Raw genomic sequence first — 21,290 nt, 5'->3', positions numbered from 1 at the left:
TTGGGTTATTTTCCACCTTCTCCTCTATAATGTCTGTGAGATCCTAGTTAAACATGCTATTGATATATTATTCCATTTATAAAAGCATCATTCATGGTCTGAAGCATGCTGAACAATATGTAGAAGATCCATACATAACTTCATGACCAAAGACAACACTGGAAGACTTATATCCACCATTATCTTCTACATCATCTCCGTAATTATCCTTTCAGGCAAAAGCGTGCCAGGATAGCTAGGACCTACAGCATGCTTGTGCACTATCCCACACCCAGTTCACATTCTGCGCCAGTCACAGAGGTCTGATAATGGAAGTATGTAATGTGCCATTTCTTTATGTATAGAGGGGACTCCCGTAGAGTAGCTGCAGCGAGACTGGGGACTGCTGCCAACACATTGAATAGAGGCAACACTTCTTGATCAGCCAGAGCAGAGAGTAATGGGGAGGTGATACCATCTTTGGAATGCAGAAAGTAAATACCTAGCTGGTAGACATAAATTGTTCCATTCCAAGCCAGTGAGCACAGTGGAATATGCTTCTAATGGGATGAATCTTTATTTGAAGTGGAGTAAAATTTCTGTAAAAAGACGAAGACTTAATTGAAATAACTGAAGATGTCTGCGACTTTCACGCCATTGATTATTTATTAGTTAGCAAATGCCTCTTGTGCTGTACATATATGTGCCATTTCCAAACATAAAATATGATACATGCCCTCTCCCAGTGATTTTACAAATCTAACCACCAGTGGAGATTCACATTTTGTGTAAGGTTCTACTGTATTTATATGGAGATTTTACAATTTGGAGATTTGGAATTATTTCCTGGTTTGAACCTGTTTCTTGATGATATTTGAATAACTGAATTCAAACTCAACATCCATTTATTAGTGTTTGAACCTGCTGGGTAGCTGTAGCCACTGTTTATCATCAGTCAAAGAGATCCTTCACATCTTTCTATATAGGAGAGAAGTTGGACATCAGATTTAAGATGATTTCAACCTTAATGAAAGTTTCTGGGTTTCCTTGACTCTCGGCAAAGTTAGAGCTGTACACTTTTTTGTTGGCCAGGGATTAACAAGTAAAAGAAAAGTAATATGTCAAGAAATGTCATAGCCTAGAGCTAGGTACATGAGAAGAGGAGAAATCCAGCAATTAATTTGCTAAGGACATCAAATAACTCCTATAGATATTTAGATAGATAGATAATGGAGAGCGAGAAAGGAAGGAATTTGTTGATATGAAATAAGAAAAGGGAATAAAAGGCAATCTTTTGCTATATGTTAAACAAAAAAGCAAAAAAACTTAAATCCACAGATAGTTCCTTCAAAACTAAAGTTGTGAGAGTGTGAGTAAAGTATTGAGATAACATATGAAGAATTATAGAAAAAATGCCGAGTTTATCTAATGCTATTTTCTGTTTCCCCTTCCACTTTTTGTCTATCTTGTCTCTTCAGACTGAGCTCTTGTCACTTACTCTATGTTTGTTCAGTGCCTAACCCAATGGGGTCTCAATCTTGTTTGGAGCCACTAGACGCTACTGGAATAACATTAAAAAATACTTCCACCACCTTCATGTGATCATCTAGCAGCTCAAGTATATTAGGCTCAGTATCTAAGGCCATGTCTACACTACAAAAGTACTCCGATTTTACAGAAGTCGATTTTTGAGAACAGATTGTATAAAGTCGAGTGCACGTGTCCACATTAAGCACATTAATTCGGTGGTGTGCATCCATAGTACCGTAGAAAGCATCAACATTCTGAGCGGTGCACTGTGGGTAGCTATCCCACAGTTCCTGCAGTCCCCGCTGCCCATTGGAATTCTGGGCTGAGCTCCCAATACCTGATGGGGCCAAAATTTGTTGCGGGTGGTTATGGGTAAATGTCGTCAGTCAACCCTCCCTCCCTCCGTGAAAGCAACAGCAGACAATCATTTCGCGCCCTTTTCCCTGGATTGCCCGAGCAGACGCCATAGCACAGCAAGCGTGGAGCCCGTTCAGCTCACCGCAGCAGTTATGACCATTGTAAACACCTCGCGCATTATCGTGCAGTTTATGCAGAACCAGCAACTGAAAAACCAGGTGAGGAGGCGACGGCAGCGTGGTGATGAGGAAATGAGCACAGATTTCTCTAAAACCATGGTCCCCAGCAATTTGGAGATCATGGTGTTACTGGGTCAGGCTTATGCCATGGAACGCCGATTCTGGGCCCGGGAAACAAGCACAGAGTGGTGGGACCACATAGTGTTGCAGGGTTGGGATGATTCCCAGTGGCTCCAAAACTTTCTCATGCGTAAGAGCACTTACATGGAAGTTTGTGACTTGCTTTCCCCTGCCCTGAAGCACAAGAATACCAAGATGAGAGCAACCCTCACAGTTCACAAGCGAGTGGCAATAGCTCTGTGGAAGCTTGCAATGCCAGACAGCTACCGGTCAGTCAGTAATCAATTTGGAGTGGGCAAATCTACTGTGGGGGTTGCTGTGATGCAAGTAGCCAACACAATCATTGAGCTGCTGCTATCAAAGGTAGTGACTCTGGGAAATGTGCCGGTCATACTAGATGGCTTTGCTGCAATGGGATTCCCTAACTGTGGTGGGGCTATAGACGGAACACATATCCCGATCTTGGGACCAGACCACCAGGGCAGCCAGTACATAAACCGCAAGGAGTACTTTTCAATGTTGCTGCAAGCACTGGTGGATCACAAGGGACATTTCACCAACATCAATGTGGGATGGCCGGGAAAGGTTCGTGACGCTCACGTCTTCAGGAAATCTGGTCTGTTTAAATGGCTGCAGGAAGGGATTTACTTCCCAGACCAGAAAATAACTGCAGGGGATGTTGAAATGCCTATAGTTATCCTTGGGGACCCAGCCTACCCCTTAATGCCCTGGCTCATGAAGCCATACACAGGCACCCTATACAGTAGTCAGGAGCTGTTCAACTATAGGCTGAGCAAGTGCAGAATGGTGGTAGAATGCGCATTTGGACGTTTAAAGGGTCGCCGGCTCAGTTTACTGACTCGCTCAGACCTCAATGAAACCAATATTCCCATTGTTATTGCTGCTTGCTGTGTGCTCCACAATCTCTGTGAGAGTAAGGGGGAGACGTTTATGGCGGGGTGGGAGGTTGAGGCAAATCGCCTGGTCGCTGAATACGTACAGCCAGACACCAGGGCGGTTAGAAGAACACAGCAGGAAGCGGTGTGCATCAGAGAAGCTTTGAAAACCAGTTTCATGACTGGCCAGGGTACTGTGTGACATTTCTGTTTGTTTCTCCTTGATGAAAACCCACCCCCTGGGTTGCCTCTAAATTCCCTGTAAGCCACCCACCCTCCCGCCTTCGATCACAGCTTGCTTGCAAAGGAAATAAAGTCACTATCGTTTAAAAAACATGTATTCTTTATTAATTGATTATAAAAATAGGGAGATAACTCACAAGGTAGCCCAGGTGGGGTGTGGGAGGAGGGTAGGAGGGAAGGAAAAGGCCACTTTAAAACTTCTTGAATGCCAGCCTTCTGTTGCTTGGACTGTCCACTGGGGTGGAGTGGTTGGGTGCCCGGAGCCTCCCCCCTGCGTTCTTGGGCGTCTGGGTGAGGAGGCTATGGAACTTGGGGAGGAGGGAGGGCAGTTAAACAGGGACTGCAGCGGCATTCTGTGATCCTTCTGCCATTCGTGAACCTCCACCAGATGCCGGAGCATGTCCATTTGATCCCGCAGTAGCCCTAGCGTTGCCTCATGCCTCCTCTGATCTTCCTGCCGCCTCACATTCATTGGCCACTTTCCTGTACTCTGCTATTGTGTCCCTCCACACATTCTGCTGAGCTCTGTCAGTGCTGGATGACTGCATGAGCTCAGAGAACATTTCATTGCGTGTGTGTTTTTTTCGCCGCCTTATCTGAGATAGCCTTTGGGACAGAGGAGGAAGGCTTGAAACATTTGCAGCTGATGGAGGAAAAAAAGGGAGTGAAGTATTTAAAAAGATACATTTTACAGAACAATGGCTGTACTCTTTCACAGTGAACAACACTATTCACATTACATAGCATATGTGATTTTGGTACAAGGTCGCATTTTGCATATTATATTGAGTGCCTGCAGCTTTGGTGTTAGAGATCACACACGCAGGGCCGGGCAACAGAATTCGTTTTCCTGTTAATGTGCAGCAGCAGAAACCAAACTAACCACCCTCCCCATTCCAATTCTCTGGGATGATTGCTTTACCCCTCACCCCACCGCGTGGCTGGTATCAGGGAAGATCCCTGCTAGCCAAATGCGAACAGCTCAGCACCAATGCCCCCACCCCCACCGCGTGGCTAACTGCGGGGAGGATTTCTTTTCAGACACAGGCAAACAGCCCAGTAGGAATGGCCACCTCTGAATGTCCCCTTAATTAAATTCCCCTATTTCAACCAGGTTACCATAGACGATATCACTCTCCTGAGGATAACACAGAGAGATCAAGAACGGATGTTGCTTGAATGCCGGCAAACACCGGGACCATACAATGCCAGGCTTTGTCATGCAATGATACCAGATTACTTGCTACTAGCATGGTGTGGTGAAGTGTCCTACCATGGAGGACGGAATAAGGCTGCTCTCCCCAGAAACCTTCTGCAAAGGCTTTTAGAATACCTCCAGGAGAGCTTCATGGAGATGTCCCTGGAGGATTTCCGCTCCATCCCCAGACACATTAACAGACTTTTCCAGTAGCTGTACTGGCCACGAATGCATCCCAAGTCCTCAGGGCTACTTAATCATTAAAAAACGCTTGCTTTTATAACAGGTATTATATTTAAAAAGGTACACTCACCAGAGGTCCCTTCTCCAGCTTTGCTGGGTTGGGAGGGTATTTCAGTCAGGGTGATAAAAAGATCCTAGCTGTCGGGGAGAACGGTGTGCTGTGTGCTCTCCTCAAGCTCGTCCTCCTCCTCCTCATCTTCCCCGTTTGCAAAATCCTCAGTCATGGCGGGGAGTACCCCATCATCAGAGTCCACGGACAGGGGTGGGGTGGTGGTGGTGGCCCCCCCTAGAATTGCACGCAGCTCAGCGTAGAGGTGGCATGTCTGGGGCTCTGTCCTGGAGTGTCTGTTTGATTCTTTGGTTTTCTGGTACGCTTGTCTGAGCTCCTTAAGTTTCACGTGGCACTGTGTTGCGTCCCTGCTGTAGCCTCTGTCCCTCATGGCCTCGGAGATTTTTTGAAATGTTTCGGCATTTTGTCTTTTGGAACGTAGTTCTGATAGCACGGATTCCTCTCCCCATACAGCGATCAGATCCAGTCCCTCCCGTTCGGTCCATGCAGGAGCTCTTTTTTGATTCTCGGACTGCACAGTCACCTATGCTGATGAGCTCGCCTGGCCAAATAGGAAATGAGATTCAAAAGTTCCCGGGGCTTTTCCTGTACACCTGGCCAGTGCATCTGAGTTCAGAGTGCTGTCCAGAGCGGTCACAATGGTGCACTGTGGGATAGCTCCCAGAGGTCAATACCTTCGAATTGCGTCCACACTAACCCAAATTTGAAACAGTGATGTCTATTTCAGCACTAATCCCCTCGTTGGGGAGGAGTACAGAAATCTGTTTTAAGAGCCCTTTATGTCGAAAAAAATGGCTTCATTGTGTGGATGGGTGCAGGGTTAATTCGATTTAACACTGCTAAATCCAACATAAATTTGTAGTGTAGACCAGGCCTAAAGGTTTAGAATGGCAAAATAGGCTTCTGGCACTTTTTATCTCAAGGAGCAGTATTAGTTAAATTGTTCACTGCAGTTCATCAAAGAGGACTACATTTGTCCTTCGTGAAACTCCACAGAAGTGAATGGAAAGATTTCTGTTTATTTGACTGAAGCTGGATCCAGCTCTGAGCATGGGCATCAGAATTACACTCATTAATAGGACTAAAACCCATGTTATAGCAGAGTGGAGGAAACAACCCTTGGATGACATGTGCAACTGTGGGTAAGCAAAAGCTTTGCATTACTGCTTCTTACATCTCTCTACCCTGCGCATATGCCCTTCTGTACACTAACTGCTCACTCGAAGTTGATGGAAGTTCTCAGAATTCAATGGGAGCAGGAACAAAATTCAGTCTGTCACTTTGACTTCGGCAAGGGAAGATAATTATTTCCTCCCCATTCACCATACTTGCAGTTGGTTTTTCTCCTAATAGTTTTTTAAATGTCATATTTAGCTTCTTGTGCAGTGAGATAACTGTAGTAATCAGACATTAATTACAGGCAAGGTTCAAAGTAGTTCACTGTATGTTTTCCCTTCATCTAGAATACATACTGTCTTATCTATGGGACTCTCTCAGTGTTATGCCTCTGCAATATCTGGGAGCTATAGCCCAAGATCTTGGAGGAAACTTTGGACCCGCTAAACTAGTTGAAACAGGTTTTTGGCCTTTGGCTTCTTTAATCTTTTCCACAGCTCAGTGTTAGATCAGAAATGCTGCGAGTGCTGGAAAAGCCTGCAAATGTGTTTCCTTTTACTCTTGATCCAGTTGTCATTCCTGCCATTCTTACTCAGGCACATTTCCAACTGAAATTAATGGGGATCCTGCAGATTGCTGTATACCTATGGATGTGCAAGATACTGAAGGTCCTCTACACCTATTGACTTCAACGGGAATGGAAGGCCCTCTGCAACGTGCAGGAACAGACCCTGAAACAACAAAGCACATGACAGTGTCTTCATTTCATAGATTCATAGATATTAAGGTCAGAAGGGACAATTATGATCATGACTTTGCACTGATACACCATCTCTCAGTCAAGGATATCAAAATGCTTTACAAATAATAGTTCACACGGGGCCAAATCCCACTGAGCATCATGGGCACACTAGCAACATAGTATCATATCCCCAACAAAGTAAAGTAACTTCACAGAATTAATCTATGTAAGAGTTGGGAAGAGAAGCTGGGATTCCAACTCCCTGATTTAACTAACAGACCATGCTTAGGTTTTGCCTACAGTAAAATTTCAGCCCCCAATGCTAAATAATTAGAAGTGATTTGGTTTAGAGCTCTGCGGTTTACCCCCCAATAATAAATAATAATAATATAATTAATAATTAATAAATTAATAATCATGTAAACCCCAAGAAATAGGCATGCAAACAAAGTTATCACTTGGCCTTGTAAAACTTAAGACCATTCAGATCTACATTATTTATCTAAATTGAATAATTAAGCACTTTTGTTGGAAACAACGTTTTTGTACTTGACAAGGGTTGCCTTAAAATTGACTAATTACAGGGGGTGAAATTTTCAAAAGCTCCAAAGTGATTTAGAATTTTAAATTCCATTGAGTTTGAATGAGCCTTAGGCTCCTAAGTCTCTAAGTCATTTTTGAAAATGGAATGTGGGGTCCTAAATTACTTAGGTGCTCACTGTCCTAATCCTTCAGTCTTTTGCCCATGTAACTCCCAGCAGTTCCAGTAGGAATTTGCTCAGTGCTTGATTGATATGGAATAAATTTGAATAGATCCAATTAGGTTGTTTCCAAATTGCTGTTCCCACATATGTGTAAATAATATTTAGGATTTATGCATGGTAGCACTTTTCATCTTCAAATGCTGAACATATATTAATTTATTAACCCTCACAATCCTGTGGTTACTCAATTTCCTTTTATTCTCATCCTTATTTTACAAATAGGGCAACCAAGGTAAAGATAAACGCTCCCTTAAGCAAAGGAGGGAAGTCAGTATCAAAGCTGGAGTTAAACTTGGAAGTTTGTACCTCCTACTCAGCAGCTCAAGTGTCTCTTTATTAAGATATTTTTAAGCTAAAGAGAAAGATGACACTGATTCTTTCCAATGGACAGGAGAATTAACAGCTGATTCTGGGCCAAATTCAGACCCAGTCTCACTCTGTGGCTTTTGATGGATGAGTTTGTCCCCATATGGAAGTCTGAAGTAGTCATTGGCCCAGCTGAGTAAACCAAAGCAAAATGGCTCAGTTAGCAGGTAAACAAGTTTGAGTCCTGAAGGCCAGATCCTCAGTCGGTGCAAATCAGAGTGGCTCCATTAAAGTTAATAACTCATGCTGACTTCAGTGGGAGTCCTGCTCAATGCAGTGTTGACTTCAGTCAACTGGGGATCTGACCATCATTATTTGCTTATGACTGGTTTGCAAAACCCCATTTTGATTCTTCCAGATGTTGGAGGACACTATGCTGTGTCTGCTTGAGTGGCTGTTTATTTTAATTGTTTCATTTTGCACAGCTGCCTTTATAGAGCAGAAAAATCCTGGTCCCCAAAAGCAAATCATATTTGTGAATGTAATAAATGGTAATGTACCTGGAGCCGGCAATGACTGTACATAGTTTTGGAAGATATATAATATAATTAGCAGTTGCTATGAGTTTCCAGATGACAATGAGGTAAGATTTATGCGCTTGCTTTTTACATAAGTATGGTTTAGTTTGATAAGTACAGTTCTGAGATAAAAATTAATACATAATGTTTTGGCCAATCCTTTCCCTGTGATCCTGAAATCTATATTACCTCTTTGATCTAATTATATAAAATTAGGTTGCTTTCCCCTTTTATCTCTGCTTTGATTACCTCTTTAACTGTTCCCCTGTCACCTTGGCCAGAGGGGTGCAATTATTCCTACAAGTTCAACCTCTTGCATTTGGGAGGAGAGATTGTGTAAACTTGTTGCCAGTGTGGCGGCTGGCTGAATCAAGCCGTCTGCACTTGCCTAACTTCTTTCAGTAAAGGACCCTGAATAGGCCTTCGTTGTTTAGGTAAGAAAATGACTGAGCTGAAAGGACTAATGAGCTCTTTCTGTGCTTTATTTGCTCTAATATCTCCCCATTGTGTCATGGTACCAAACCTTGTTATTGGGCTGCCCAGTAATGCCCCGAGGTGCTCTAAAGACCCCATATGGAATGGGTCTATGTGACTCCCCCAGTGTTCCCCCAGAGGGAATGGGTTGGTCACCTCCACAGAGGCATTGACCTGCCCCTAAATCCACCCTCACTCTCTAGGCCATACAAGAGCTCTCCATGGCTGTTGGAATCTGTGCTAGTGGACAGGTTGGTAAAAGGGAGGGAGAAGATGGGTTCCCATTGACCCTGCAGCTCCGGGCAGAAAAGAAATACCGCCAAAGCTCTCTTCTGGCTGAATGAGCCCTGTCAGTGAAGTTCCACTTGGCTTATCTCCCAAGACTGGAGGTGGGGTTGCTGGAGACCCAGAGCTGGTGCAGAGGCAGATACTGCATGGGTGGCTCTGGCCTTCCATAGACCCAATTGGATCCCTCTGAATTCCAAGGTTTGTAGGCCAGCCCCACCAAAACTCCCCATGCATCCTGATAAAACAGTTGGAGAGAAACCTGTGTGGAAAGAACCTCATTGAGACTTCGTCCTCTTTAGCACTCTGGGGGTGGCTACCACCCCAGGGGCCATGGTTAGAGATCAGTTCCTGTGCTGGCAAGGAGGAAGGTGTAGCATAGAACAGCTTCACTGTGTTTAGGGGTGCAAGCTCCCAGCCATGCATTCTTCACATCTTCCTTCTCTGTGGTATTAGAAGCTGTGCTTTTAAGAACTGAGCTTCACAGACAGAGAATCTGGGAGGGGATCTGTGAAGCTCTTGTTCTTACTCACAGCCAGCTGGAACCGGACACAAAATAAAGCAGATCTCTGCAAGCTCCTTAAGCGTTGCGTGATCACAGGACACCACACCTTCCCTCTGTGCAGTGAAACCAGACTATTCTGCTGCCTTTCAGACCACCTGTCCCCATGAAGGGGATCCGAATTTGCTCCTTCACTTGGCTCTAGCCATGGCTACTTCACCCCTCAAAGAATGTGGAGTGAGCACCAAAATAACAATAAAACAAACCTACTACTAAAGCAAATGAAAGCCCATTTGTCTGAAACATCCCTTCATTAGAGTGCTCGCTGTATGAGGAATACCCCTTTAACCTGCCAGCCTTTGACTCTATTGTACTGGTATTTGTGCAGTTCACTGGTTAGAAACAATACTAGATGGACTTCTGAGAAACTCTTTGAAACTTCAGTCTCTGCATGGCTGTGCTCATTTAAAATGTGAAAACAGATTATGTGCTGTGCAGCAGTATAGGTCTCAGTTAGGTAATGATTAAAATACCAAACAAAGATCATGCCAATAATAATAATAAATAATAATAAAAAGATTTAATAGGAAAATCTTTTGCGTTACAGCCTTTCAGTTTGAACAATTTAAAGATTCACACTGAAAAGCTCCCAGTTCCCAAAAATCAGAGGGGGCGAGGAATCCAAACTGAATTTAAAGACACAAATACCATTTAAGTTACTACTGAGCTGCTTCTCTGAAAAAAAAGGGCATTTTGGAATTTTGGTTTAAAGCAGACACTAGTGTACAGTGTGCTAAGCATTGTCAGTGTGGACCCCTGGGTTTAGTCTATGAAGTTGTAAGGCATTTAAAGGCTTGTTTATTGTGCCTAACTTTTTATAAAAGCTCTACTGTTTTCGCCATTAATCATTCAAAACACTACAGTTTGAGGCCCTGATTAGCACCTGGTAATTTTCACATGATGAGTAATCCCCTGAATCCCATTGTCTTCAATGAGATTTTGATCAAACGCCATTACCTAGAGACAAAAAAAAAATAATAAACCTAACCCCAACATTTCCCAATTAGCTATTTTAATATCACTGGTCTTTTAAAAAATCTCAGAATAATGTAGGACTCAGTTCAGGTTATACTGAAGACTTTCCACTGATCTCAGTGAGAGTTGGATTCCTGCCTTACTGAGAAAAATTAGAGGAGATTAAATGGCAAATATAACACATTGAATATTTACCAGAATATATCAGTTGCTCTTTCATTTGTTACAAGGCTCTGGCATAAGATGCTTAGGAGATCTGTACTTTACTGTAGACCAAAGTTTTTATATTTTACAATACTTTTTATAGAAAAAAAGAGTAGGGAATTTAAGAAAATACAAGCCATGTCAACATAGTTCAGTTTCTTGACGTGTCATCCTGGCTCAGTTCTCTCTGCCAGAGCCTGCAGAAGGCCCTATGGCCAACTTATCAGCTCTCATCTGCCTTTCTGTTCCTAGTGGGTATTTTATTAACACTTTTTAAAAAAATGTTTTTTATTTGTCTTGCAGTCTATATGCTGAGGCAGCAACCGATTTGTTTCTCTGTCTTTTTCCTTCTTCCTTTCCCTTCTCTCTCGTTCACTGTTGCATGAGAGTGAGGTTAGGTCTTCTGGCACTGGAGTCCACAAATCACGGCAAAAGGGATTGTTGCAGTTTGCATAAATGTGGTGTTACTCGAAAAGTATAGACTGCAACTGCTTATTGCAGTTCTGTGGAATGGCCCAAATTAGGCCCCGTATCTTTCTAATGACATTCATTTATGCAACTGGTTTTTAGGAAACTGGAAAGGAAATTAAACAAGAGCAGTCCGGGGTAACTTTCTTTCAATCTTTCACGTACGTTTCTGAAATTCTTATCTATCATACTCAGGGTGAAATCTGTTATAGAATTGTCAGTGGATTTAGGTGTTGGTGTTTGGCAGGTCTGGTCCAAGTGAAATGTATGAATCAGAATAGGAAGGTACAATACCAATTTAATGCATTATTTCTTCATATCTAGACTATATTTTGTGTTCATTCTCTTAAAACCTGCATTCTTGCATAATTGAAGGCAAACCTGTCTAAAAGGATGGAATAGCTTATGCCATGGCCTTAGGTAAGCAGTAGTTTGCAAAGAATATTAAATAGCAAAACACGGAGGGCTAGATTGTGGTTTGGACCCTACACGTGTGCAGGAATATGAAGCCCCCTTACATAACATCCTTGCATGGCCTGCTTACTCTTTCTCCAGAGCACGTGGGTGGAGAAAGGCAGAGCCTTAGTTTCATACCCCCTCTCACTGGCCTACATAACTGAGCTACTGCATGGGATGTTGTAATATGCTTTTAAAGGTCATCTTTAAATTACTAACCCCATCCCCCCACCCAAAACAAGGGAGGGAATTATGACTCCAAGGTATGCCGCTGAGACTCAGTGCTTCCCTGGGTTATTCCTTGGTTGATGCACCTGACTCATCACCATTTCCTCAGGCATGTGCCTAAAGCCCTGCAGTTGTGGGCTTCATTCAAGCTTGATTTGAAGGGAAGAGCTGCTCATCTAACCATACCTTTCTCTAGACCACACACCTTACTTTTACACTTACAGTTACCTCAGGTAAACTCTACTTTGACACCCACAGCAGTGAAAAATCTCTGTCTGGAGATGCCCTTTTATATCTGTTCTACAGCAGTAGAATAACAGGATAGTTCTGGCCATAGCCCTTTCTCCAGGCCTACGCCTGAGACACCGCCCCATATAAATAAAGTTTAAACAAGCACCTGCCCTAAAGGGTAGGAGGGATTCCCAGATTTACCAGCTCACCACACCCCAAACACAGGGCTACTTTCCTCCAGGCTCTGTCTGAGCAACTGGATTATTTCCCTGCATGAGGTAAACAGCCTCTGTGCTGTAGTTTGTACCACTGAGCAGTAACACTCTCTATTTAACATCAGGAATTCAGGCAGTAATGAACCATATCCCACTGTCCAAAACCAAAGGATGAGGGTGAGACTTAGAATTGTGCAAATACGTGAAACTATTGGTTTATCTTCAGCTTGGTTCTCAAAATGAGAACAGAACCTTGGCCTTGAAACACCCACATGTCTCCAACACTCTTGGATGTGTTGCCAGAAAAACAGCACCTTACCTAAAATGCAGAATGACAACTCTTTAGACATCCCTGGTGAGAGCTGTCAGGGCTTCATCCTTTGACTAGGCACTCCTTCCAGCAAACAGATCCTCACTCAGCTTTCCATCTCTAAATGGACACCCTCAAATTTAAGGCTATAGTTAAAAACACAAAGTGGCTTACCTGTGGAATTAATTTTGATTATTCAGCTCAAAGGGATCTTAAAAATCTAATCTTTAATGCTGTTTATTTTTTATTCACTAAGCTCAGACAATGAAAGCAGAGAAGTCAGTTATGCTTTTTTCTGTTGCTTATTAGTTCTCATGCACTAGCACAATGCTGCAATGTTTGGATTGCAAATGATGCCCAGGAAAGTTTAACTCCAAACCAAGAGTGCTGCTTTCACTGGAATTCACAAAAATAATCACTGAAACATTTCTGTAGTTCATATATTTTTCTTTAGAAACTTAAGTTTGGGGTCAACTCAACCTGACAATGTTTATCTACGTACAAGAGTGCTATAGTTAGGGGAAGAGGAGCTGGCCTTTAAATTAGAAGGAGGAGGATTAGATTAGAGTTTGTCTAGGAAGACTAAAAGCTTCCAAAGCAATAAGATTCAAGGGTCTCTTCCTATTCCCATTGAAATAAATGGGAGTTTTGTCATTGACTTCAATGGAACTAGGATCAGACCCTAAATTAGTATTCTGTATTACTTCATAGTTCTTACCCACATCTGGCAGTCCTAGTTAAATATAGTTTTAGCTATATAGCTAATCAGTGGGGTTATTTAGAAATGACTCAAACCTATATGCTGTTAAAGTCTTAAATGATTTACTGGATGTCTAGATACCTATAATCCTGGAATTAAATCTATTGGGATATAAATCCCTGAAACTTGCAAGCAGTTAAATAAGTACTAAAAGAAAAAGGCCAATACACATCTAATCCATTCCATGTTAAGATATACAAAGGAACAACATTGGAAAAAGTCATCTTCCACACTGAATAAAGAGTGATTACAAATGAAAGCAAGAACATTATCCAGAAATATAAGAAACTAGAGAAGCAGCATGATGAAATAGAGAGCCTGATAATTGCTGAAATAAAAGGAAATCACTGTAAATATTCATTCACGTTTTAATGGATCTGCATCGTCAGTGTGCACAGCCCTTTTATGCTCACTTTCAAAAAATATTCTCCTTCAACCTAGTTCAATGCCTGGATAACATCTCATTAAGAGGAGACATGCAAAGCTTTCATAAGAATATCCAAACCTTGAGCAAGGTCTGCTAAAATTTGTGATGCTTTTGGAGTGAACCATGGCCAATTTCTGAGCAAACCTGTGCTGAAATGTTTGAGTTGGAAGCTAATGGCCTGATCAAAAATCTGCTGAAATCAACGGAAAGACTCCCACTAACTTCAGTGATCTTTGGATCTCAGTGTTGCTCTGTGCTTTCCACTATAGATGGGCTAACATTGTAACTGCAGTTCTGAACACCCCAGGCTTTGGAATGTTCAGATCCAGATCCTCAGCTTCAGCATGCTGATGCTCTTCCACCTTCTGCAGTCCACTGACCACCTAAGTTTCAAAGGAGTGAAGGACAACTGTAGGAAAACTACCTGGGGACAAAGCTTAGTTTTAAGTGACAGAGCCCCTCAATGCTTTATTCCTGGTACAAAACCATGCCCCATACAAAAAAAATATTCACATGATCGTTTTGGATGAAGGGTTCTTTGCATAGTTAGTGCTAAAAAGGGACATGTATTGACGTGGTAGAGGGCTTGGGACTTTAGGCACCAAGTAACAGATATCTTTTTGTAAGGGTCATCGTATTCACTGTGGCTATTGTCTGGGAAGTGAGTAGGCTTCCATTTTATCTCCTGCGCCGTTCAAAAGGGAGCCAATGGGCCACTATTTCTTTTCGAAACTCCTCATAATGGTCTACTCATCCCTCTGTGGTTGATTTCATAAACATTTATTGAGTGTAGGATGGGGCTGTCGAGAAGGAAGAATCTATGAACAATCTTATACCACCTTTGCTATACGGTACATCCTAACTACCTTATTCCTTCAGAAATCCAGGCCTAACCCAGTGATCCTTCCAATAATACCCCTTGTTTGACTTATTTGACATGATTACTTATGTGAGTCATGGCTACTTCCATGAATAAGGGTGGCAGGATTGGGCTCTGCAGCAGTGGCATATTAATGTGACCTTGTGCAACATAATGACTTTCAGCTCTGATTTGGAATCAGTGGATACATTACTTTGATCATTTAAGAAAATGAGCAGAGACAGGTAATTAATTGTGGTTAGTAAGCATTTGGCCAGTATTTACAAGTATGAGTGGATCATGGGTATTCTGCCTCTGGGCCTATCTTTGCATAATTTTCTTTGTTTGGTAATATAATGTGCATTCCTGGCGCCAGAGAAGAGTCATGTAATCCTTTTATGGTGGAACTTGGGTATTTACTAATACCCATTTAGAGTCTGTGTGTTTGCTGCTAGACCCTGCCCATGTACCCACACCGTAAGTGTGGATTAGGTGTGCACCAAAAGCATTGCTCCATATCAGGAGCCAGTGATTCCTTGGCTACATGCACTGCTTTGAAGCCATGCACGCACCAAACCATTCCAAATGTCAAGGCAGTTTTATATGTCCTGCCATCCAAGTGATGATTTATATTAGCAGCTTGTAGAGTCAGCATTTCCTTTGATAAATCCTGTTCCAGGATATATATTGTTGTAATTTAGAAGACATTGCACTTGCCACACTTCAGGATGCCTGCTCACATTCACTGTATCCTGGGCATTATTTACTGGAGATGGGATATTTAACCCTTAGGACATGCAGAGAAGTCATCACTGGCCCCAGCATGTCTTGAGTAGTCGATAGACAAGACCAGCAAAGCTTCACAATATCTTTGGTGGAAGTGTGCATTCTAAATGCAGACTGTACTCCTCCTATAAATACTGATGAGAGCAAAGTAAGAAAAATGTTAAGCTCTTCCTGCATTCCATAACCCTGGGGAAGAAGGCTGTGCTTTTTATTTCCTCTAGTTATAAGCGCAACAAAAACTTTGAAGGATAGAAGGGGAGGAGAATTGCCTTGGAACAGCTGTTTTAATCCATGGAATTTAGGCTACTGCCCATAAATCTTCTTGGGATGGAGGGGTGGCCTAGGTCCTTCTAAGCACTTTGGGTAAAATTGTGCGCAAAGCTTTATCACAGGGCTTTGCACGGAGGTGAATTTAACATTACTTCCAGGAGCTATATTGTATATTTTAAGGCCAGAAGGGACCATTATGATCCTCGTGTCTGACCCCCTGCCTAGCACAGGTCCAAAGAATTTCACCCAGTGAGTTTTGCATTGAGATCAAGAGCTTGTGGTTGAGCTAGAACATGCAGTTTAGAAATCTTTAGAAATCTTAATTTAGAAATCTTAATTTAAAGACTCCCAGTGATGAAGAATTTGCCCTGAACACTTTACTATCTCTCCTAGGTTGTCCTCCTTGCAGATCAAAAGACCTGACTTACAAAAGTTAGTCTCAATTTAAGAAGCAGCAGCAAAAAAAGTGTGTTCCTTCAAGACCATCACATTACCTGACACCCGAACTAGCAGGTGGGTGTTCCTGGATTTACCTTCTACAATGCAATGCACAATTTTTTTGCAGAATTTTAAAGACACAGTATATTAACAATGACATTATGATATCTGGAATTAATTTTTTAAAATAATCTGAATGAAGTTCATAGTTGTTATCGATTATACAATAAGTATATACTTCTGTTCTGGCAGTTGAAGAAAAGGGGCAGTTTAGTAAATGAAAACTTAGCCACCGCTGGAGAGATTGCATTCAATGGGGGTACATAACACATACAAAGAGCAGCAGAATCTATGTTTTTTTGTTGTGCTTTAGTCAACTTCAGTGTAATTAGAAGATCTGTGACATCCGCTATGATCCTGGTTAACCAAGTACACAGTATGTGAGCCTCCCCTTCCAAGGGTATTTTGGTTCCCTGACCATCAACTCCTGACTACTCAGTGAAATGTGGTGTTGCCCAAGCTGTGTTGGGACTTGGGTTACAAATGTATATTCTAAGGGAAGAAAGAGTGCCTGGGCTTCACTTGAGCATGGCCATTTTTAGTATGATAACACTTGTGCACACTGGTCTGAGACCCTTTCAAAGGGACCACACTGGTGTCAGTGTCCTATGTAAGGTCCAGGTTAGGGACCCATTGAAAATAAACCCACATTTGCCCCAAGTGTACCAAATGGATTACTTATTCAGCCACTACAGGTCATTGAGAACATTAAGTAACTATTGGCATTGATCACGCTCCTTAATAGTTTTTTATCTGGAGTTGTCTTATCAAAGTTCGTAAAGGAAGCCCATAGTAAGTGAGCAAGGTGAAAAACATCTTATCAACTGGTACCAAAGTTAATATTTGTCAATTTATTTAAGGCTTTGCCTATGGTTCAGGAGAATAATTGCATCAGGAGTCATTAGCCTTTAATATATTTAACTGTTAAGCCACCCTGAATTTGTGAATGAGCCAGATCCTCAACTGGTATAAATCTGTGTTCCTCCATTGACTTCAATAGGCCTAACTATTCACCAACTAAAGACCATTGTAACCTCTTCTGAGGTTGCTGATGTTATATCTGTACCTCACACCAACTCCTGGAGATTAGAGCTGGGGAGGAAGCGTTTTTCCTATCCTGTGAAAAATTTCAAGCTTTTGGAAAAAAAAGTAATCCCAGATCAGGATGAAAAATGAAAATCTCAAATTTTTGCAAACCAAAAATCAAAATTCTGAGTCTTTGGAGATTTATTCAACACCTAATTATCCCTGACCTTTGGAGAAGTTTTGATTTAGATTCTCTCCCTCTTTTGTGTGCGCCCATGTATAGTAGATTCAGTGGTTGCCATTAAAAGTTTTAAAGGTGTTCTTTATGCTTATTTTAGCACATACTTAGAATGCCAGATGATGCTAATTACTATCAAATGGTAAAGAATTGACAACATGGTACGTATGCACATGTGTGTATGTATGCATGCATGTGTTTGTATACATACACAAACAACTTAGAGTCTGTCTTCACTGCAGTAGTAGCTTGAGTAATCTACTCTCAAGTTAATTCCACTCAAGTCAGCCTCATTTGAGGAGAGCAGCTACATTGCAAACTAACACTCAACCTGAGTAGAGTGATAGACTGGAACCATCCTTCAGGGAATACTATTTCTCCAGTGCCTCCCTTGCAGGAGTACTATTTCAGCCCCCTCTCTCCGCCATTTACCTAGAGGGAGGTGATACAGCATTGAGTTGCACCACTTTCTGCCTGAAACTCCACACAGGAACTCCTGGACTCAGCAGGGGCACGGTGAGTAACTTGTTATCCTGCTTTTATCTCTCAGCAATGGCTTGACCAAAGTTCTGCTCTTAGTATCTTTGTTGTGCCCCATACACTGCAGGCAGAAATAATGTTGGATAACTCTGTACAGAAGTTTGGTTTAATAAATCCCTCTAATAAGTGCAACAAAGGAACAGGAAAAGGAGCTCTTTAGTGGCTGAGCCAGTTTAAATGAGGAGAATGCTTTACAATTAACAATCCAGTGCTTCCCATCACATGCTTTGCTTTATTAAGGGCAAAGCGAAAAATGTTTTTAAAGCATGCAGATAAATCTTTGTTTTAAAAGAGTCTGCAGATTCTATTATAACGAGCCGACCACCATCAACGATCTAGAGACCATACAGCACTAGGTCACTTACACAAAATGGATGCCAATATTTTCTCAGCAAATTCTCTATTGATTGCATAAATACAGTACAGTACCCATGAGGTAGTGTTGACCTGTCACATAGTAAAGATGTGGCAAGCCCCATAATTCATTACCAGTTGGAAATAGAACATCATTGGAGAGATAAGGATAACAATGACTTTCCATCCAATGATAAATTACTAGCAGCTGCATTATTTTCCCTCACTTATATATGGCTCTCTTTATTGAATTTAGCTTGAGATAAATAAATGATCTGCCAGAAGCCTGGTTAATATTACTTCTCTGGGACCCATTTTAGGCCCAACTAGACTTTTGCTGATAATATCTTTAAGCTTTTCAGTACGGAGAGACATAACATTTGTTTCTGACAAGAACCCTATGTTGCCTTATCTATTTCATTTGAGAGGCCGTCGACCTCAACTTCTTTAGTTAAAATGAGAGCTTTACTGTAGAGACTAAGTTCTTGAACTTGACTCTTCACTTACAATGAGATTATATGTCCTGGTTGTAAATTTGAAGCCACACATGATATACAGCTATTCTTAGCATTTCCTGTTGATCACAGGGTGGTATTGATTGCCCTGCTTTTGAATCCTTTTCCTATTGGTTTGAAGTCAAGAAATTCCATTTCTTTTTTCCCCTCACAGTAATCCTGCAGATTCTTCAATGTACATTTATATTTTATTTTTGTTTCTTCCTTTTAGACATGACAGTAATTTTTTAAAGTGTCCCCCGCCCTTCACGGCAAGAAGAAGATAGCTTAACAAACGTATAGACTTGATTAAAAAATTTAAAACCATATGGCAACAAAAACGTAACTCTTCCTACGTATCAGCATGCCAAGGAAGGTCCTTGAGTTCTTGAAATTCTCTTTCTTACCATTAAAAATGTATCTGCTGCATCAGTGCTTCTGGTCTTTGCAGACATTGTTGAAGCAGACAAGGGGGGAGGGGCAGAATGGAGGTGTAAGGCTGAGGCGTAATCAATCTTCTTTGCAGCCCTACAGTAACTGTTTGGATACCTTGAATGTTGTATTTTTGTTATTTCTGGGAAGACCTATCTTTGGGTTATAGATTAAAATCAGACAAGTGGAATTTTTCATACCATGAGAATTAGAGAAAATTAAACCTGACAGCTCCTGATAAATCCTCTCATAAATAAATTAGCTGCTGGTGGTAATATAAGTCCAGCCACCATTTGATTCCCATTCTCGAGAATATAGAACAAGTTCTCTTTGTTTTTTAACTTGTCCTCCTCCTCATTATTATTATTATTTTATTATTATATGCACAACAGTAATTCCTGGAGGTCCCAATGCAGAGTGGGGCCCCACTGTGCTAGATACACAGTAAAATTTACCTCAGAGAGCTTACAGTCTAAAGAGACAAGACAGATGAAGATGGGAGAAAGGAAATGTTATCATTCCCTTTTGTCTTACAGGGGGGGAACTGAGGCACAAAGAGGTAAAGCAATTTGCTCAAGGCCACGTGGGAAGTCTCTGGTAGAGCTGGGAATTGAACCTACATCTGAGCTTCTGTAAAGTCCCTTATCACAAGATCATCCTGCCTCAGCATTTCTTGGAACACGTGTTATTACACTCCCCCTTTCCCCCCATCCCCCGGGCAAAAATGAGAAGATAAAATGGAGCAATAGCAGTAAATCTCCACTGTCTGATGCTAAAGCATCTTGCATAGGTTTGTATAAGTGAAGCTATAAACTGTGCACATTAACTCTAAGCTGAAGGACTGCCTGTGTTGAAAAAATAGAGTATTGGCTCTTTGTCTGTGATAGGAATAGTTTTTACCTGTCCTGATCACTTCCCATCACACCGTAAAATGCAATATGTTGCAAAATGTTCCTTTTTCTTATTTTCAGAAAAGAGAGACTTATTCATCCAATCAGAAAACAGAGTAGTCACATGGCATACATATCCTACCATAACTAACCATTTCCTGTGGGCTTCAAATTCTCACAACAAATGGCTTGACCTTCAGTTTAAGACCTAGTGGCTGTAACTATTCAGAGCATAATTTCAAATAATGAGTACATTCACCAACCTAGCAAACAGGAAGATGGCTGATGTTTGTCAAACAAATTACTTGCTGCTCATTAATAATAATGCATTTTCCATTGATATAGTGCCACCATTCTGAGGATCTCAATGCACCCTGAGAATCCTGTGATGATATTCACGCACACACACACACACACACACAGCCCAAATGAAGAGGTTTCAGGCAGATATCTCTACAGAAGACTTGTGGAGAGTGTGGGGTGGGGTAAGGGGGAATGGAGGGGGAGGACTGCAGCACAGCACCCCTGATATTACTGAACCCCAGAGAAAGCTGGGATGGTGGTCTCTGCTGCTCTGCACTTCTTATGGGGTTTTTGAGCCACTGGATCCAGTAGTCCTGTCCCCAGATTTCCTTGCCCCCAAGGCCTCTATATGGGGTGGCCTATCTGGGGCAGGAGAGGAGACAGACTGTTTCTGGGATACACAGAGGGCATGTAGAGCAGCCTACCCTCCCACAGCCGTGCCATAGCAATCCCACCATGAGGATGAAGTGCAGAAGGTATTGTGTGTGATATGTCATCAATGAATTTCACTCATTAATGAACTAATCCTAATTAGAGCTCTGCAGGTAGGTAAATGCTATTCCCCCCTTTGACAGAGTGGGAAACTGAGGCATAGCGTGATTCAGTGACTGTATTTCAAGGAATCCCTGTTGAGGTTACAGGGACAAACCATCCCGATGAGTCGAAAGAATAGTAAATATGGCA

General features: G+C 41.9%; 1 long non-coding RNA gene across 1 annotated transcript in view; it reads left to right on the top strand.

Moving 5' to 3' along the window:
* Positions 1-19,924, top strand: part of LOC114019389 — a 214,624-nt gene extending 194,700 nt beyond the window's left edge. Inside the window, exons 2-4 of the long non-coding RNA XR_006285098.1 lie at positions 16,225-16,344; positions 17,694-18,109; positions 19,214-19,924. This is a non-coding gene — a long non-coding RNA (uncharacterized LOC114019389). The remainder of the gene's footprint in view (positions 1-16,224; positions 16,345-17,693; positions 18,110-19,213) is intronic.
* The last annotated feature ends 1,366 nt before the right edge of the window (positions 19,925-21,290 follow it).

This window comes from Chelonia mydas, chromosome 12 (genome assembly GCF_015237465.2).
Source record: "Chelonia mydas isolate rCheMyd1 chromosome 12, rCheMyd1.pri.v2, whole genome shotgun sequence".
NCBI lineage: Eukaryota > Metazoa > Chordata > Testudines > Cheloniidae > Chelonia > Chelonia mydas.
This window is presented reverse-complemented; position numbering and strand designations above follow the sequence as displayed.